Raw genomic sequence first — 18577 nt, 5'->3', positions numbered from 1 at the left:
AAAACAGAGAAACTTGAATTCGCGCAATGGAGATATTCCTAGGAAGTATTTAAGGATAAAATTGAAATATATAATATGGTAAAAAATACACTAAGAATATTGCTGTTTAAAGGAATTTTGCTAAAGGCTGTGTCCCACATTAACACTCATTTCTTTATCTTTGTTGTAAAATTTAATTTCATCCATCAATCTTGCATCAGGCAAGACTCATCTATAGTCTTGATTATTCATATCCATAGGAATCTCTAAAAAGTATCATAGGTAATTTCTTTCACTTGTAATAGATGAAAAAGTGCTATAAAAATCTTCACTACTAAGTAGGTCAGATGATGCAAACAATGCATCTAATTGATAAAAAGAAAAACATAATCTTGACATACTGCTCCTTCTGGTTATTTTATTTCTAAAGCTATAGGCAAGAATTTGCTATAATATCAGTTGTGTTATTTTCATTCAACCTGTTTTTTATCAAGCATTTTATCTTTTAAAAAATCAGGTTTCCTTTGAGCATTAGTGACTTTAGAAGAATAAAAGAAACTTTCAGAAACATGTTGTCTTCCATGGACGTCTTTTTACCCCATAAATCTTGCTGTCAATTAGATAAAATTTTTTTTGTAGGAGTTTCTTTGTGTTTGTATTTGTTCCTTATACCCGGACGCCTTTCATGGGGTCTTTTGCCAACTTATTATATTATCCTTTTATAATATGGTCAAAGACAAGTCCGTATCACAATCCAATTTTCATTTCTAAGGAGATATTGGAATTGCGATGTATCATTTAAAAGGATATCTTTCCTCACCTTTCACTTATCACAAGAAACTGAAAACAATGACATTCTTATTTTGAGGGATTTAATTACATTTTCTTATCCATGTGATTTTTTTCCATCTAATTTAACAAAATTATGACAGACATGGCCTGATTATATATTATGCCCTTATTCCAGAGATAGAATTCAAAAACTAACTTTGATTTCTGACTCTCTAAAATAAAAATTCTACCCATAATTTCACATATCTCTATCATGTTTTAGGGTTAATAACAATTTCTACTTTTCTATTATTTTAATGAAAGTAATACTCTCTCCTTTTCTCAAAAATGGATGCCTTTAAAACTTGGAAAGCAAAGATCTTGTGTTTGTTTTCTCCTTTCCCCAAGGAGACCCAAACTATTAATAATCTTCACAATACTAGTCTTTCTTGCAATTTAGAGATGAACTATGTTTATAAGCATTTCAAATCCAAATGCCACCACAGGAAGCTCAGGCCTTAAAGAAATGTAGCCACTTGGAACCAATGCTGTCCTCCGAGTCTTTGTCTTTCTGTAACATTAATTAAAATCCCTAGTAAATAAACACGCAAATATGCTACTAATTTGCAAAGAATGATTAATTACTAATGGCTGAATATGCTACTATTTGTACTTCTTTCCCTTTTTAGTATAAGGTTTTCTGCAACATCAAGGCCTTCACGAAAGGAATGACGATGATAAAGAAAACAGCAAGCATCCACTGTGTTTTAGAAAGCACAGCACATACATAGCAGCCTGAAAAGAATCCCTTCTCATTTCTGAGAATGTCCAAAACACTGTCCATCTGAGCATCAGTGGAAGCAGAATCCATTTCTTTTCATGCCTTTATTAAATGGGAGTTTTTCCTAATGGGCAGAAAAGCTAAGGGGTATACTTACATCACTGTCAGAGTATATACTCTGCTGACTAAGACTTCTCATCTCAAAAACACAGCTCAGCCAGGGCTCAAATATTGTCGGGCTTTGGTAATTCCAAAATGAAAAAAATCGGGCACTGTCTTCAAGGAGTTTATATAGAACATCCAGGCATTTGGGATATGCTAAACGGGATGACAGAAGAGTTGCATTCAGCCTTAAACAATGGCAGGAATATTAATTGAGGGAGAAAATACTTTAAAGATCAGTAATACAGCCAGATTTTGTAAAAAGGGAGGGGGAGGATGGGTGCTTCAAGAAGAGGGGTAAATATAAATAATATGATTCTGGTGGTGGGCAATTCTTTGTGTGTTTTCATTTGTCTGCTTAGCATGTTCCTATCGTTTCCCACAGTGTATCTTAATCTGCCTCTTCCAGGCCAAAGTCTAAATCACCAAATATACAATAAAAACATCTATTCAGATGATGCATTTCTCTAAGTGCACAGAAGGATATTGTGAGAAACTCTACCAAATGCCTTGCTGGTATTGGCCTGATCCACAAATCAGAACTTTTGGGAACCTTCAAGGAATCATTACTTCTTGTTTCATGTCCTATTAAATTATTACTTTAGTGATGTGTTATATGATAAAAGACACAGAAAACTGATGACATCCAATGGAAGATTAGCTCTGGCAGTTGAAATTCTTTATAGATAAATTAATATAATATTTAAATTCTTCTCCATGGAATATTAGTTTGCTGAGGCTCCTGTAGCAAACTAGGCGATTAACACAACAGAAATCTCTTCTCTCACAGTTCTGGAGGCTAGAAAGCCAAAGATTTCCGAGAAATCCAAACAAATCCAAGATTTCAGCATGTCGGGAGGGCTATGCTTTCTGATGGCTTTAGGGGAGAATCATTTCCATGCCTTTCTCTTAGCTTCTGTTATTGCTGGCAATCCTTGGCATTCCTTGGCTTATAGATGCATCACTCATGTCTCTGCCTCTGTTTTCACATGGCACTCTCCCTGTGTGTCTCCTTCTCTGTACCTCTTCTCCTCTTCTTATAACGATACTAGTCATGTTAGATTAAGAGATCGGTGTGACATGATCTTAACTAACTACACCTACAACAATGCTATTTCCAAACAAGGTCACGTATTTGAAGTTCCATGAAGGACACGAATTTGGAGGGAAACACTCTCCAACTCAGTACATATGGTAACGCAGTCCCCAGTGAAATGGCTCTTATCAATTTGTCAGTTTTCGACCCAATCCCCTGCTCTTACATCCAACTTAGCAGGCAAGCAAAATATATTTGTTGAATAAAAAGCACTACCTAGATGATTATAGTACAGGGAGGCCAAAGAGTAAATAGGTATGGATTTCCTGGACAGAGAGGTCATGTTGAGATACAAAGCTCTAAAAGTTCACAGAAATCAAATGTAATTCATTTAGATCAAGCCCCATCATGATTATAAAAAGTCATTACCTTTTGACCTCACACAAAATGATGGCCTATGTATTTCTATGCTGATCACTTACAATGCTTGGATTTATGTGTAGAACATTGTATTTTTTATTTCACATTCTAAATGCTTTATAGTGCATCAATTATTTACTTGCCTTATGTAGCCTGCAGCTCTCTAGCCTTGAAGTTCTGTAGTATGCCAACCCAAGGAACCTGAAGGACTTAGGGAGCCTCAAATGAGAGACCCAGCATGGCCAACTCCATTGGAAACCTGCTGTGGCTCCTGTTTCTAGCCAGGTTCTTGCTTTGGTCCTCAGGACTCATTCTCTGCCTTGTACTCCAATAAGCTGTCTTTCTCTTTAGTCCTCTCAGGGCTGAACGCCTAACTGGAAAGAGTTCTTTTGACTTCCTGATTTTGTCTTCCAAGACCATCACTCTCATCCTCCATTGGCAGTGTTCAGAAGGAGAAGTTGTGTGATAATAGATAACTGACACTTTGCTCTATTTCTTCACACTACCTACCACCTTAAGGTCCCAAGGCCTGCCCCAACTGCTCTTGAAAATCAGTATATAAGATCTGACAATTAAGTTCGTGAACTTGTTGCAAAACTGTTGCTAACCTTATTGGATATCAGAGGGATTATTCATTATGAATTTGTACCAACTGGACAGACAGTTAACCAAGTTTAATATTTGGAAGTGCTGAAAAGGCTGCGTGAAAAAGTTAGACGACCTGAACTTTTCACCAACAATTCATGGCTCCTGCATCACGACAATGCACCAGCCCACACGGCACTGTCTGTGAGGGAGTTTTTAGCCAGTAAACAAAGAACTGTATTGGAACACCTTCCCTACTCACCTGATCTGGCCCCCAATGACTTCTTTCTTTACCCAAAGAGAAAGGAAATATTGAAAAGGAGACATTTGGATGACATTCAGGACATCAAGGGTAATACGATGACAGCTCTGATGGCCATTCCAGAAAAAGAGTTCCAAAAATTGCTTTGAAGGGTTGGCTAGGACCTGGCATCGGTGCATAGCTTCCCAAGGGGAGAACTTCAAAGGTGGCCGTAGTGATATTCAGCAATGAGGTGTGTAGCACTTGTTCTAGGTTGAGTTCACGAACTTAGTTGTCAGACTTTGAATCTACCGATCACCTGTTATGGAACACACCTATTGCTGAGCAAAGCAGCATCACCTCCCACCTGTTGCTCAAGCCTAGTGCCCTAGGACACCAATGAATTGCCCTATCCCTGGATCCAGTCACTAGAACTCAATCATCGATCACTTGCTCTGTATATAAACCAAACCCCATTTACATCACATTCATTTGCCTAGGACTCTGATTTCTCAATCAAACTGACATTTTAAATGTCAGATGAATTACGGTGTATCACGTGATCATGAAAACATATTCCCTTATATTTGGGGGATGAACTGTCTGCTTACGTCAGTATTTTTAAATACTGAAGGAAGCAAGTGTCAAAATGATGTAAATTAATGATAAATTTACCACTTCAATATCCCACTTGCCTAAAATATAGAAGTACCATCTCCAATAATCCTCACCCTCCATTAACTTATTATAACAACCAATATTGATCATTAACATCCCCTAAGCACCTATTATATATGAAACATTTTGCAAATATCGTCTCATATAATATTCACATCACTGTTATTATTCTCACTTCACAGACAAAGTCTTAGTGAGGTTCTATAACTTTTTTAACATTACAATGAAAAATGTCTGGGTTTCTCATTCCGAATAAGAAGCACCTTAGTGAGTGCTACACACAGAGTGTTTGTATCCCTCCAAAATTCATATATTGAAACCTAATTCTCATGTGATGGTATTTGGAGGTGGGGCCTTTGGGAGGTAATTAGGTCATGAGGGTGGAGCCCTCACGAATGGGATGAGTGCCCTTATAAAAGGGACCCCAGAGAGCTCTCCTCCCTTTCCATCGTGTGAAGACCATGAGAGATAAGACAGCTGAGTATAAACAAGGATGCAGGCCCGCACCAAACACTGAATCAGCCAGCACATTGCACTTGGACTTTAGAGCCTCCAGAACTGTGAGAAATAAATTCCTGTTGTTTTCAGCCACACACTCTATGATAGAGTTTGTTATAGTAGCCCGACGAGTAATGGACCAAGAGAGTGGTTTGCTCTACTTCTCTGCCACCTATTCTGGACCCCAGTTTTATATCACAATTTTAAAAATAAAATGAACTTCTTATTTATATAGATTTTTGTGCTCGCACTTTTAACTTCCCAGATTCCTTTCATATTTCTGCATGTGATGATAAGTCTGAACAACAACGGCCCCAAAGCCCACCAATAGGTACTTGGGGGCAGGCCTGCAAAAGCAGTGCCTCCACAAAAGAATCTCTTTCACGGTCAGACTTAGCAGACCAGCTTCTCAGCCTTTCATGCAAACTTAACGTTTCCAACCATCCCCTCTTTGGGTTTCCATGCTTAAGTGTCCCTGACTTCCTTCTTTTAAACTCCACCTTCCCAACTCTAAATTCCATCTTACACCCTATTATTCCCACTGTCTCTGAAATGTCTTTTATGTTTTGACCGAACCATTTATTTCCCATTCCAGAAAAATTTTTAACTTCTATGCATTCTACCTTCATGATCTTTTTTTTTTTTATATATATATATAAGAATTTATTTGAGCCCAACAGGATACACCTGAAAGCAAGATCTCAACGGACTGAGAAATATGCTCCCTTCATGATCTTTTTTCATTAAACATCATCATCAACAACAACAACAGGCCTGCCTCTAGACTGTGTGGCACCTTTGGAGAATTAGAGAAAAGGTACCCACTAGGGTAGACTCAGCCATCAGGACCAGCCTGGACAGGGATGGTTCCTTTATGTGAAGGAAGGCTCTCCTTCTTCAGGGCAGACACTGCCCCACACCAGGGTGCATGGCCTGGATGTCTTTAAGAAAGGCTAGATTTCAGTTTGACCTGCTCCTTCCCAAAGATCCACAGAGCCAATGAGGCATCTGCAGTGAAAAATAGCACAAGGGTACCCAACATCCTTAAACAGAGTCCATTAAAACAAATAAATAAATCTGGCAATAAAAACTCGAATTCAGAAATCTATTCTTCAAAAGCCAAAAAGGATTCTAAAGTCCTCTGGTGATCTTAGACTGTGACCTTTTGAAGAAGACACTAAATGTAGTACCCAAATCGGACCCCATTTATCAAGTGGAAATGTGAGTTTCTGTCAAATGAAGTTTGGTAGATAACAAGAGTTTATTACCTCCAACAAACAGCCCTCATTCTGTAAAATCTAGACGATAACATTTGTCTTGCCTGCCAGTGAGGATCTAATAATAAACTCACAGAGATGGTAGATTTTTAGCAAGCTTTAAGGTGGTATAATAAAATTTAAAGACAAAACTAAACATTTTTACACTTTTTTTTCCACAGTGAGATTAGAGCAATATAAATGAATTAAATTCCCAACCAAGGTGTTAAAAATTCTCTTTTACTCTAACAATTTATCACAGTGAAATTTTATAACAGATTTGATATTATAAAATACTTCACATTGCCATAGCATTTTATTACTTACAAAGCATTTTGTATCTCATTTAATTTTTAAGCAAAACATTAAATGGAAAATTACTGGCCTTATCCTACAGATGAAAATTTGAGCCTCAGTGAACTTAAATAACCTTTCTAAGAGCAACCCTGGACTTTTGACTTTAACAATTGACCACATCACTGACTTCATTTATTGAGTACTGTTCTAAGGGCATAACATATGATAGCTCTTTTAATCCTCAACAATCCTACAAGGTGTAGGTACTATGATTTTTCCCACTTTTACAGAACAATAGCTTGAGGAACTGAGAGGTTAAATCAGTGGTCCAAGGTCAAATGCTGGGAGAGAATAAAACTATTTGCAATTTATGATGATAAATTTCACACAAAACTCTTTATATACATTATCTCTTATAAGTATCTTACTAACCAGAAAGTGATATAGTTATTCCCATTTAATCACTGAGAAATATGAAGTTCAGAAAGTTAACAAGAAGACTGTATATACTTATATGACTGGGCAACAATCAGAATTCAAGCTGTTCCCCAAATATGTATCCTTCCGATGACAACCTTTAATCTCTCATTGCCACATCATGCATTCCTCTTTCCCATCTCACAAAACCTATCCTGGACTCTATATATCTACCATTAATATGTCCAAGCGTGGAGAGAGTTTATCTCACAATGCTTTGCTATTTATTCCTTTTCCATAATTTTTACCAAATTATCTTCCTTTTGCTTCTTTAGTCAACAACATTTAACTTTCTCCTGGAACTCTTCCTGACGTTATTCATGTACTAATTTAGTTTCCATTCATATTTCCAAAATTAATTTTCAAGGTTCTTGTCTTATCATGGAGGAATTAGAGTTAGAAATGAGCCTTGAATGGAATTGCTGGGTCATAAGGTAGTTCAATTTTTAATTTTTTGAGGGGCCTCCATACTATTTTCCATAGTGGCTGCACCAATTTGCAATCCCACCAACAGTGCACAAGGGTTACCTTTTCTCTGCATCCTCACCAACACTTGCTGTTTGTTGATTTCTTGATGACGGCTATTCTGACAAATGTAAGGTGATATCTCATTGTGGTTTTTATTTGCATTTCTCTGATGATTAGTGACATTGAGCATCTTTTCATGTATCTGTCCATTGGCCGTCTGTATGTCCTCTTTGGAAAATGTCTATTCAGGTCCTCTACCCATTTGTTAATTGTATTGCATTGTTTGTATGTTTGTTTGGTGTTGAGCTATATAAGTTGTTTTTAAACAAATAAAATAAAATCTGGGTATTTATCCAAATAAATCCAAAACACTAATTTGAAAAAAATTGTACACTCCTATGTTCACTGCAGTGCCATTTACAATAGCCAAGATATGGAAACAGCCTAAATGCCCACCAATAGACAATTGGATAAAGAAGCGGTACATATATACGATGGAATATTACTCTGCCATAAAAAAGAATGAAATCTTACCATTTGTGACAACATGGATGGAAGTAGAGGGTATTATGCTAAGTGAAGTAAGTTAGACTGAGAAAGACAAATACCATATGGTCTCACTTATATATGGACTATAAAGAACAAAGTAAATGAACAAACTAAACAGAAACAGACTCATAGATACAGAGAACAAACTGATGGTTACTAGATGGGAGGGGAGTTGGGGGCTGGCTGAGAAAGGTGAAGGGATTAAGAAGTACAAACTGGTTGTTACAAAGCAGTCATGGGGATGTAAAGTACACCATGGAAAATATAGTCAATAATATTGTAAAAACTGTGTATAGTGACAGGTGCTACTAGACTTATTGGGGGATCACTTCATAAATTATAGAAATATCCAAGCACTACTCTGGACACCTGAAACTAATATAAAATAATATTTAATGCCAACTATAATTTAAAAAAAATAGTCACAGGGATGTAAAGTACAGCAGAGGGAATGTAGTCAATAATACGGTAATAACTACGTACACTGTCAGATGGGTAATAGACTTATTGGGGTCATCACTTTGTGAGGTATATACATGTCTAATCCTATGTTGTTCTGAACACCTGAAATTAATTTAGAAAAAGAAATGAGCCTTGAGACACTCAGTGTTTGGATGGGGAACCTGGAAGTGAGTGACTTGGGGAATAAGAGGTAAATAGAGAGGGAAGCTGTTGGAGGGTACAACAACTTTGGGAAAACCTTTGTTTTAAAGTCTGAGGAGGTCAAATCCCATGCCTACGACTGCTAGATTTATGATTCGTAAGTTGCAACATTTCAGTCTTACATTCATTTTTGATAAGAGATAATTAATAAAAACTCTGTCATGCAAGGTTTTGTCGAAAATCCAATATGATAACTATGTGAAAACTCTGAAATTATCAGGGGCCATTCATATATGAAATACCATTTTAATAATTAGCTTGTGATCAAATGATTAGGGAGGCTGACTGCCAAGTGTATACTGAAATCAATTCAATAAAGCCTATATAGTTAAGACATGATTCACATATGTTTTAAGAAGAGCAAGCTTACAGAATACTTAGAAAAGGTAAGAAATAAAAAGTAAGAAAATGGAGATGAACTCTTACACTAGGAAAATATCAATTAGAATATGAAGAAAGTGAAAGGATATTAGTAACATGTCAAATATGGAATTGACATGAAAGACAAGAAATATTTGAAATTGACTGCAAGAATTTCGGTCCGAAGGATTAGAAGTGTCAGGACACCACTGTTGGAATATGGGAGCAAAATAGAAAAGAAAAAAAATCAGGCATCAGAAAACAAACAAACAAATAACCATTGTGTGGTTTTGGATAACTTTAGAGCCATGACCTAAAAGATACAGGCTATTCTATGCTGAATAAATCTAAGTTACTCTCAGACCTCTGTTTTTATGCTGCTTTTTTTGGCATTTTCAAATTCTCACTCACTTAACTTTCTGTAAAATTTTTAAGGCTCCAATGCTTGTGTAAGAAATTCATGTTATGGGCTTGTGCTCTAAAAATTTTTAGTACCATTATAATAAGTTTTACTGCTCCTGAGAATGACCTACAATATTAGGTTATTATTTGTTGTATTAGTCCAGCAACATCATAAACTATTGATTCAAGTTTGACATTTTAAAATTCTCTAATAAACTGAAAAAAGTCCATTTCTGCTGTAACTCTGCAGTGCACAGAAGGCAAATAGACGTTTCTGTCTTCCCTGGGCGTCACTTAATATAGAGTGGAAAAAGTATACAATTTTAAAGGGACCCCTATAACATTTCTGTCTTCACATAAAACACTGTGATACGTCAGACTAATAACAGACATGAAAATGAGGGAATAAAATCCTTTAGAATAGATGTTTATAAAAGGCCTCTTCAATGAAGAGGCCATTTAAAAATAAGTGCAAGTTTTAGTGCGCTAAGGATTGCACTGCCCGTTATTCGTAATGATAAAGGGATCATGTAACTGAAAGAGTGGCACAGTGAAGGTTAAAAGAAAAGTTCTTCAAAGTAAAAACATTCTTAACTTCCAAAGTACAAAGTGCAAATCGGACCCACTCATGTGTTTTCCAAGATAAAAACTGAGAAAGTTGTCAGATTCTCATGAGCCTCGGCTACCCACAGCCAATCTGTTGCTAAATGTTGTGAGTTCTTTTCTGTTGTATTGCATGTCTTAATAACTTTTTTCCTTCATTTGCCAAAATGAAACCCATATGCTTTTCCCCCACATGATTCTCCAGCAAAGACTGTAGCTACTATTCGTGCTTATTTTTACATATTGAATTTTCGTATAATAATTCACAAGTTACTGTGTCTCTTGAAAGTTACAAACCATTAGAGCCTCAGGCTGACTCATGCCCTTAAAGATTGTTTAATTATTCTTCCCTTCTGCGGCCCTCGCTGAAGTGCCAGCGGCCAAAATGAAGTTCAACCCCTCTGTGACTTCTGACCAGAGCAAAACCCAGAAAAGCCACTTCAATGTACCTCCCCACATTCACAGGAAGATTATGTCTTCTCCTCTTTCCAGAGAGCTGAGACAGAAGTACAGTCTGCGACCCATACCCATCTGAAAGGATTATGAAGTTCAGGTTGTACGAGGACACTGCAAAGGGCAGCAGATTGGCAAAGTAGTCCAGGGTTACAGGAAGAAACATGTCATTTACACTGAATGAGTGCAGCGGGAGAAGGCTAACGGCACAACTGTTCGTGCAGGCAGTCACCCCAGCAAGGTGGTTATCGCTAGACTAAAGCTGGACAAAGACCACGAAAAGGTCTTTGAACGGAAAGCCAAGTCTCGCCAAGTAGGAAAAGAAAAGGGCAAACATAAGGAAGAAACAACTGAGAAGATGCAGGACTATAAGTAATCTTATATATAGCTTTCATTAAAAACTGTTAAAAAGAAAACCAAAAGATTGTTTAATTAATTGAAGAGGAGTCCACACACACAAACGATGGACAGAATATGCACAAAGCAAAAATTTCACAAAAACCACGTGCCAAATTTGTTTGTAGCTGCCAGAAGAAATTAAATATACTTACTACTTAATTTGAAAATACCTGGCCATTTCTAAGCTTTAGACTATCTTTGGAAACTTTATAATTAAAGTTTTATACTTGCAAAAGATAGGACTTTTTAATTGAAATCATCAGTCTTGATCCTTAATTTAGAGATCAATAAATTCACCTTTAGATTATCGATACTAAACACATATGATAAAATCTAGTGATACAGTGGCTCATAAACCTCCCGGTTTATTTTCTAAAGAACGATAAGCAGTTATATAAGTACTCTGTATCTATAATTTAGAGGCATAAATTGTTTTGGGGGTTAATTATTACTATACTATTTTCACAGTATACCTTTATCAGATGTCAAAAATAAAATAGGTTAGATCAGAAGATAAGAGGCCCAATTAACAATTTACAGGGTTGAAATGCAAACCTTAAGTGCTAAAAGTGTTCTATCACAACAAGGTCTACAGACACTCAGCAATCCTGCCCCCTTTGTTCTTCTGGGCTGACAGCAAAGCATGGCTAATAGATCACCGTATTCTCCTACTGAGTCCAGATGGGACCTTCTCAACATTTCAGTCCAAGAAGATACTACCAATTAATTAGAGTTGGCACTTGAGGTTATTCTTTGTTTTGCTTTCTGTCTTTTTTTTCTTTTTTTTTTTTTCCTTTTTGGCACCCAGACCTTGCTAAATAAAAAACATATTAAACATCTGTTTAATGTGACATTAGGAACTTTCAAGAAGTAACTGTTTAAATCTGCAGATTTTGAGTTCTAAGGGAATTAAGCTCAGGGACTAAATTTACATTGGATTAGTAATGTATAGTTTTCTACTTCATCCTAATGAACTCACTGGCTTTCATAAGTAATTCTCAAGACAATGTGTCCTCAGCATCCTGGCAAACCCACACAACTTCTGCTCCTTCCTCCTACATGTCAGTTTGGGTTTCAGCATTTCATGATAAAAATCCCAATTTTCTTTCGGCATTATGAGTTCATAATTGGAAGTGTGAATAAGAAGTTAGGGGAAAAATTCCTTAAACTTCTGCGGCAGAAACAGATCACCTTTTTTCTGTCAAGTGTTAGAGCAAGATCATCCATCAGATTATTTTTGCGGTCTCAGTAAATGTGAAGAGTGCATGGGGATAATGCTAACCGCTTTTTTGTCTCAGTTTTGATAAGTCATGACTATCTTTAGTAAGTATGATTCATAACTATTAACTAAACAATGAATAATTCCAACTATTCCACCTAAATTAGACATAGATACATTTAGAATATAAACAATAAAAGGAAGTAGAAAGAAAATGCATTTAGAGAAAGATAAATAATAAAGTTCAGGAATGAAATATTTCTCAACTGAGGGACAACATAGGATCACAATCCATCTTTTTTATTGTTTAATCTCAATTACTCTACGTAGTTATTTATAAAAACACATTAAAATAAGTACCAGAGTACAGCATGGCAACTATAGTTAATAACACTGTATTGTATATTTGAAAGTTGCTAAGAGACTAGATCATAAGAGTCCTTGTCACAAGGGAAAAAATTTTGGAAATATGTATGGTGATGGATATTAACTAGGCTTACTGCCGTGATCATTTTGCAATAAAGACAAATATTGAATCATTATGTTGTACACCTGAAACTAATATAATGTTGTATGTCAATTATATCTCAATAAAAATATAAAGTAAGTACCAGAACAGAATAAGTAGTGAATAAAGGGGGGAAAGAAAAGATTTTGTAATTAGCAACACTGTTTCATGCATAGAAGAGAATGAAGATGGTCAGAGCATAAGAAGAAAACAAGGGCATCGAGTAAAAAGAGTAATGAAAAGAAAACATACAGGACAGGATGATATGGTGTGAAAAGTCAAATTCAAAAAGCTGGAGCAGCGCAGAAGTTGAGGATCAGGTAAATTCTGATGTTTTGATGTATAGGAAGAAAGGAAGGTAACTGAAAGTGATTAATGGTGTTGGTTTAGCAACAGAATAAGAGATTAAAGGCAGCATTCTGAACTGATTGGAAATGATGATGAAGGAAAGAAAAGTGTTTGGTGTAGGAATTTGGAGATGGTAAGATACAGGAATACCAGGCTGGAAGAGATTTCCACCATGAGTTTCAGCTTTTTAAAATATGATGGAGTGATTGATATAGATTGGATAGTAGTCTGGATGTTACAAGGAAACATATCTCTACAATATCCTTAGCAGTCATCACTGAGAAAGGGAAAGGAATAATTTAAAGGGAAAGATAAGTTTTCAGGAAATTAAAAGTGAAATAAGATATATGAGAAGATGTGAGAAAGAGACTAAGAGAGGATATTTCGTTTAAAAAAAAACAGAGGTAAATTTGAGAAATATTTTCCTTTACAAATAGTCATCACCACTCTTAAAGTAAATTAAAACTTCTAGTAAAATAACACAGCATACTATCCTATATGCAGAGAAATTCAATAAAGAAAACACTCAAATTCTCATTTTTGAAAACATGAATTTCTTTTGATTTATGAAGTTTTCAGGTCACTATTCTATTAAATTTTCCAGTGAATTGACTCTCCATTTTCTCAGGTATTATGGAATACATATGCAGAAAAATGTGTTCCATGGTTTGTACATTTATGTCTGTTTTAAATAAACTGCCTTTTTCTATGATTTCTCCTCTTTTCAGTTCAATTGTATTATAGTGCAAACAACCTTGGAACAGAAGATTTTGCTGGGCTTTATTATTTTACTTTATATATTTATTTATTTTATGCACACACTCAGAAATACACACACACACACACACACACACACACACACACAGAGTGCCAAAAAATCTATACACATTTTAAGAAAGGAAAAAACTGTATTAAAATTGTAATACTCAATAGATACCGATAACAAAAGATGAATACAAGTCACGTTTGACTTCTGCAATTACAAGAGCTGCTCATCAGCGTCCAGACACTTCTGATTACGGCGAACTACTGCTTGAGCAACGTTGACCAAAATGTCCACTTGTATACAATTTTTGGCACCTCTGGTGTGTGTGTGTGTGTGTGTGTGTGTGTGTGTACGTGCATTCACATACATATGTATACTCACACACATATATTCATTGGGTGAACTTAGACAAGTCATTGAAACTGTTTGGCCTGCCTTTTACTATTCCATCAAGTAAAATGATTAATTTCTATCCAAAGAAATCAGGAAGGTTATTAATAGAATATTAACATATTTAAAATGGTTTAAAGTACCATAGAAAAAGCACCATCAACATCCATCCATTTGTCGCTGATTTGCTTACCCATCGCACAAATTAGGCACCCACTATGGACCAGCTACTACTTTGGTTCAGGAATTACATCTGTGAATGAGACTTGCATTGTCCCTGCCTTCCTATCAGGTATTGGCATTATTAATAAGCGACATACTCATATTTCTGAGAGGTCCTGAGCCTTCTTACTGTGGCCGGAAACGAGGCTTGAACGATTTATGCTGAAGAACATTAAAAAACATGATTACGAAAGCCAAGAGGTAATCCAGATTATTGTCTTTTGTTCAGTTTATTTTTCTATTGTTATCCTTCTGTGGCTTTTAATGTTAATAGAATTACCTTAGGTCTTGTCTTCCTCACTGCACAACTTCAGGGGGCACCTTCCTATGCTCCTCTGCATATAGCAAATTATGCTGTGTTACTTTACTAGATATTTTAATTTACTTTAACAGTAGTGGTTACTATTTGTAAAGGAAAGTATTTCTCAAGTTTACCTCCATTATTATATGATTCACATAGACTCATGTAATATAATTCTATGTGAATTATATTATATTCATATAGAATATAACATGAATGGAGTGCCCTGGAATTTGTGCACTAATTAGTAGTGCTCCAATTTATATTCTTCAGTTTGATTAATAACATTTTGAAATAGTTTCAACTTTATATCTTAAAACAAATTCAGGAAAATTTCAAAAATTGAATTACGTATTCCTATATACCCTTCATCCAGAAACATTTTTTTAAACTTCGTCTTAAATATAATTCCACTTCTGACTGTATTTAGGGCTGATTTCTAATCAGAAGAACAACTGTATAATGAAAACCTGTTGAAATATGTTTGGCATAGAAAAATAATTGGGGGGTAAAGTTTGAGTATAGCAAAATAAGACGGCTTAATTATTACATTTATCTTCACACAGAGGGGACCAAAATTTCTCATAGAAATACCATGTATGGAAACAGCAGAGCCAAAGAATTCAAAAATTAGACTTGGGAACAAGATGATCCAAGGTCAGTTTCCATTTGCCACTTATGAATAGTGTGACCTTGAGCATGTTCGTTAATCATCAAGTGTGTACAGGGAGAAAAATATTGTGTATCATTTAGGGGTTCTATGAAGATTAAATGAGTTAATATTTACAAAGTGCTTAGACCAGTGTCTGGCACAAAGTAAGCACCATTAATGACTTGATACAAATAATTTGACAGGCAAACAAACAGTACTCTTTCTGTTCTGTAATGTAAGACCATGGCTACACTTAAACCCTAAAACAATGAGAAAGATTGATGAAGGGGGAGAGGATCATGTGTGTATGTGTACTTAGGTATTTAAATATTTTATTTCTAAGTTTTCAGGGTTCCATATAATGTGGTGAACTGAAATTGTCTGATTAAACCAGGCTTATGGTTAAAGCAAGCCTACATATGATGGGGCAGTTACCGTCAAAATGTTAATGCGTAATACAAAAATAGAAATAACTTTATTCACTGTGTATTTTTTAATCTCAGAAGGAATTTTGGGATCCTACAACACTGCCAAGTCTTAATTTTGACCTCTAGTTGTCACTGTGTGGTCCTGAGACTGTAGAGGACTCGGGTGTTTAGTTGATCATAAGCCATTCCCTGAATGTTGGCTTTGAAACTGAATCCTAGAAAAGTCCTGATTTATAGCTGATTCTTATAAACTTTAATTCAGATAACTTAAGTCTGAAGATAAATTTCAATTTACCATATTTGCAAACATCATGGCAAGCAAACACGTTGGGGAGACGAACTACATGAGAACTCTTGAGGAAGAAGACAAAACAGGTAAATGGAAGCTAGAAAAGAACCATGGAAAGAAAACAAAAAACGTAGATGAGGGAAAAGTATCAAAATTGCTGGAAAAGTTAACAGGATAAAACACAGTACATTGAGATAGATTGATAATCCCTTGAATATGGCTGTGGGTTGACCAGCATTACTGATTGGAAAAAACTTTTGATGGTAATGGAGACAAAATCAATGGTAAGGCATGAAGGATATAAGTAGATCACTAAGTGAAATGTAATCAATTTTAGGACTTAGGATTTCAAATAAAGGCAGTGTTGAAAAGAGGTTATTTATTATATTAGCAATAAAACTGGCAAAAAACCCCAGGAATGCCTGAATATTTTTTGAATCTCCAAATAAGATAGATTCTTCTCAACTCTCTATAAGACTTTTTTTTTCAATCTCTATTGATTCTCTTGCATTGACAAAAGGCTTTTGAACATTTGTTTTTCATCTGATACACCTTTTACATTATTGGAGCCTCGTAATTACATAAATGCTTATATTACCTAATGAGCAGAAGAAACAAATCACTATTCCTATCATTTCAACTGAATTCAAGTTTACTTAAAGCTCTCTCAGAATTCTAAATGCCATACATTTACGAAAATCAATGGCTAGAAAATGTAACTGTCAAGAAAACTGCTTTAGTTACTATTTACTGGCTTAAATTTACCGGACACCAAGGCTACTGAAACAATACAAATGCTCTTTATGCCCCAGAGCTACCAATTTATTGATGGTGTTAACAATCTTTGGATGACATTTTCCTTTTCTTCTGAATTCACTCTGAGGATGCCATTAAATACATTTCTAAACAACAATGAAAATGTCTAGATGAGAGTGTGATCCGATTTCAAGTGTTCTCTGTGAAGGACTAAGCAGAGACAGACACTCCTTCCAGGCAATGTCCAGACACCCTGATTAAAGTCAATTGCCAAGATTTACCAGGTTACGGGATCTGGTTTGAATTGTGATGTTGAGTGGCTTAAAATTTGATTTAATATTTTCTCGAAATATTTCATTCCTCAAATGATTATTTGCTACTTCTTATTTACCAATTACTGGCATACGTGCCAATGAGAAAGTGCTTGATGAATTCAGACTCTGGACTGGGAGGGGGAGTCAGAAAACAGTCAATGGGATAAAGTACACAGGAAGATCTCCGAATAGACCTCCATGTAACCAATGTCTACTTAGCTAACTTTCTAGATTAACAAACAGTCTGCATTTCTTCTAGAAAGTACGTTGGCTAATGTCTAAGGTAAAATGGATTATTTCAGATAATACTCAACTATGTGGTAGGCACCCAGGTTCTGCTCCCACAAGTTGAGTATTTACCCAAGCCAACCAATTAAGGCAGCTATAATTATTTCTATAGTTACATAAATTAAGATTATCAACCGACAAATGTTAATCCCACAAAGACAAAGGCTTTGTAATCCCCAAGTAACTAGAATAGATTGTGCTCAATATTTATTGTTCAAATAAATATAATTACACAATATATTTCTGCAAAAACTAAATTGAATATTTTAGAGATAATAAATATGGTTACAAAGAAGACTCAATATTTGGCCATACTTTGATGTAAAAGTACGTAAAACTTTGATAAAAATAATAAAAGACTTCTTTATGCAGAAGTCTTTACTGGTATCATTGAATTCTAATTCAAATAGAAAAAAACTGAATTTGGAAATTATAGAGTAAACTAGCTCTGGCAAATAGAAGTATAATGCAAGCCATATATGTACACTTAAAAATATCTAATACATACATTAAAATATAAAGAAAGCAAAATTAACTTTAATAATACATTTTATTTAACAATTCAAAATATTTCAAGATAATCAATATAAAATTATTAATGAAATATTTCATATTTTTCATACTAAGTTTTCAAAATCCAGTGCATATTTTACATTTACAGCACATCTGAATTAATGCTAGCTACATTTCAAGTGCTCAGTAGCCACACATGGCAAGTGTCTACCATATTGGCTATCATAGAAATAGACAATATGGATGTGATTTATGTATGAACAAAAACGATCTCATTCTAATCTGTGAATTTGTGTGTTAAGTGTGAGTTGTAGATCAAAGTACATTTTGTTTTGCCTATGGATGTCCAGAGGCTCCAGCACCATTTGTTGAAAACACTATCCTTCCTCCATTGACTTCCACCTTTGTCAAAAATCACGTAGGCATACTGGTGTGGGTTGATTTCTGGATTCTTTATTCAGTCCCACTGATCTCTGTGTCTGTCTTCCTGCAAGTATCACACAGT

General features: G+C 35.3%; 1 protein-coding gene and 1 pseudogene across 6 annotated transcripts in view; one reads left to right on the top strand and one right to left on the bottom strand.

Moving 5' to 3' along the window:
- DMD (dystrophin) overlaps positions 1-18577 on the bottom strand; it is a 2143628-nt gene that overhangs the window by 1964612 nt on the left and 160439 nt on the right. The window lies entirely within an intron of this gene.
- On the top strand, positions 10612-11055 carry LOC117024767 (60S ribosomal protein L26-like; annotated as a pseudogene).

The sequence above is a fragment of the Rhinolophus ferrumequinum genome, chromosome X (assembly GCF_004115265.2).
Source record: "Rhinolophus ferrumequinum isolate MPI-CBG mRhiFer1 chromosome X, mRhiFer1_v1.p, whole genome shotgun sequence".
Lineage (NCBI taxonomy): Eukaryota > Metazoa > Chordata > Mammalia > Chiroptera > Rhinolophidae > Rhinolophus > Rhinolophus ferrumequinum.
The sequence above is the reverse complement of the archived record's forward strand: the minus strand, read 5'-3'. Positions and strand labels throughout refer to the sequence as shown.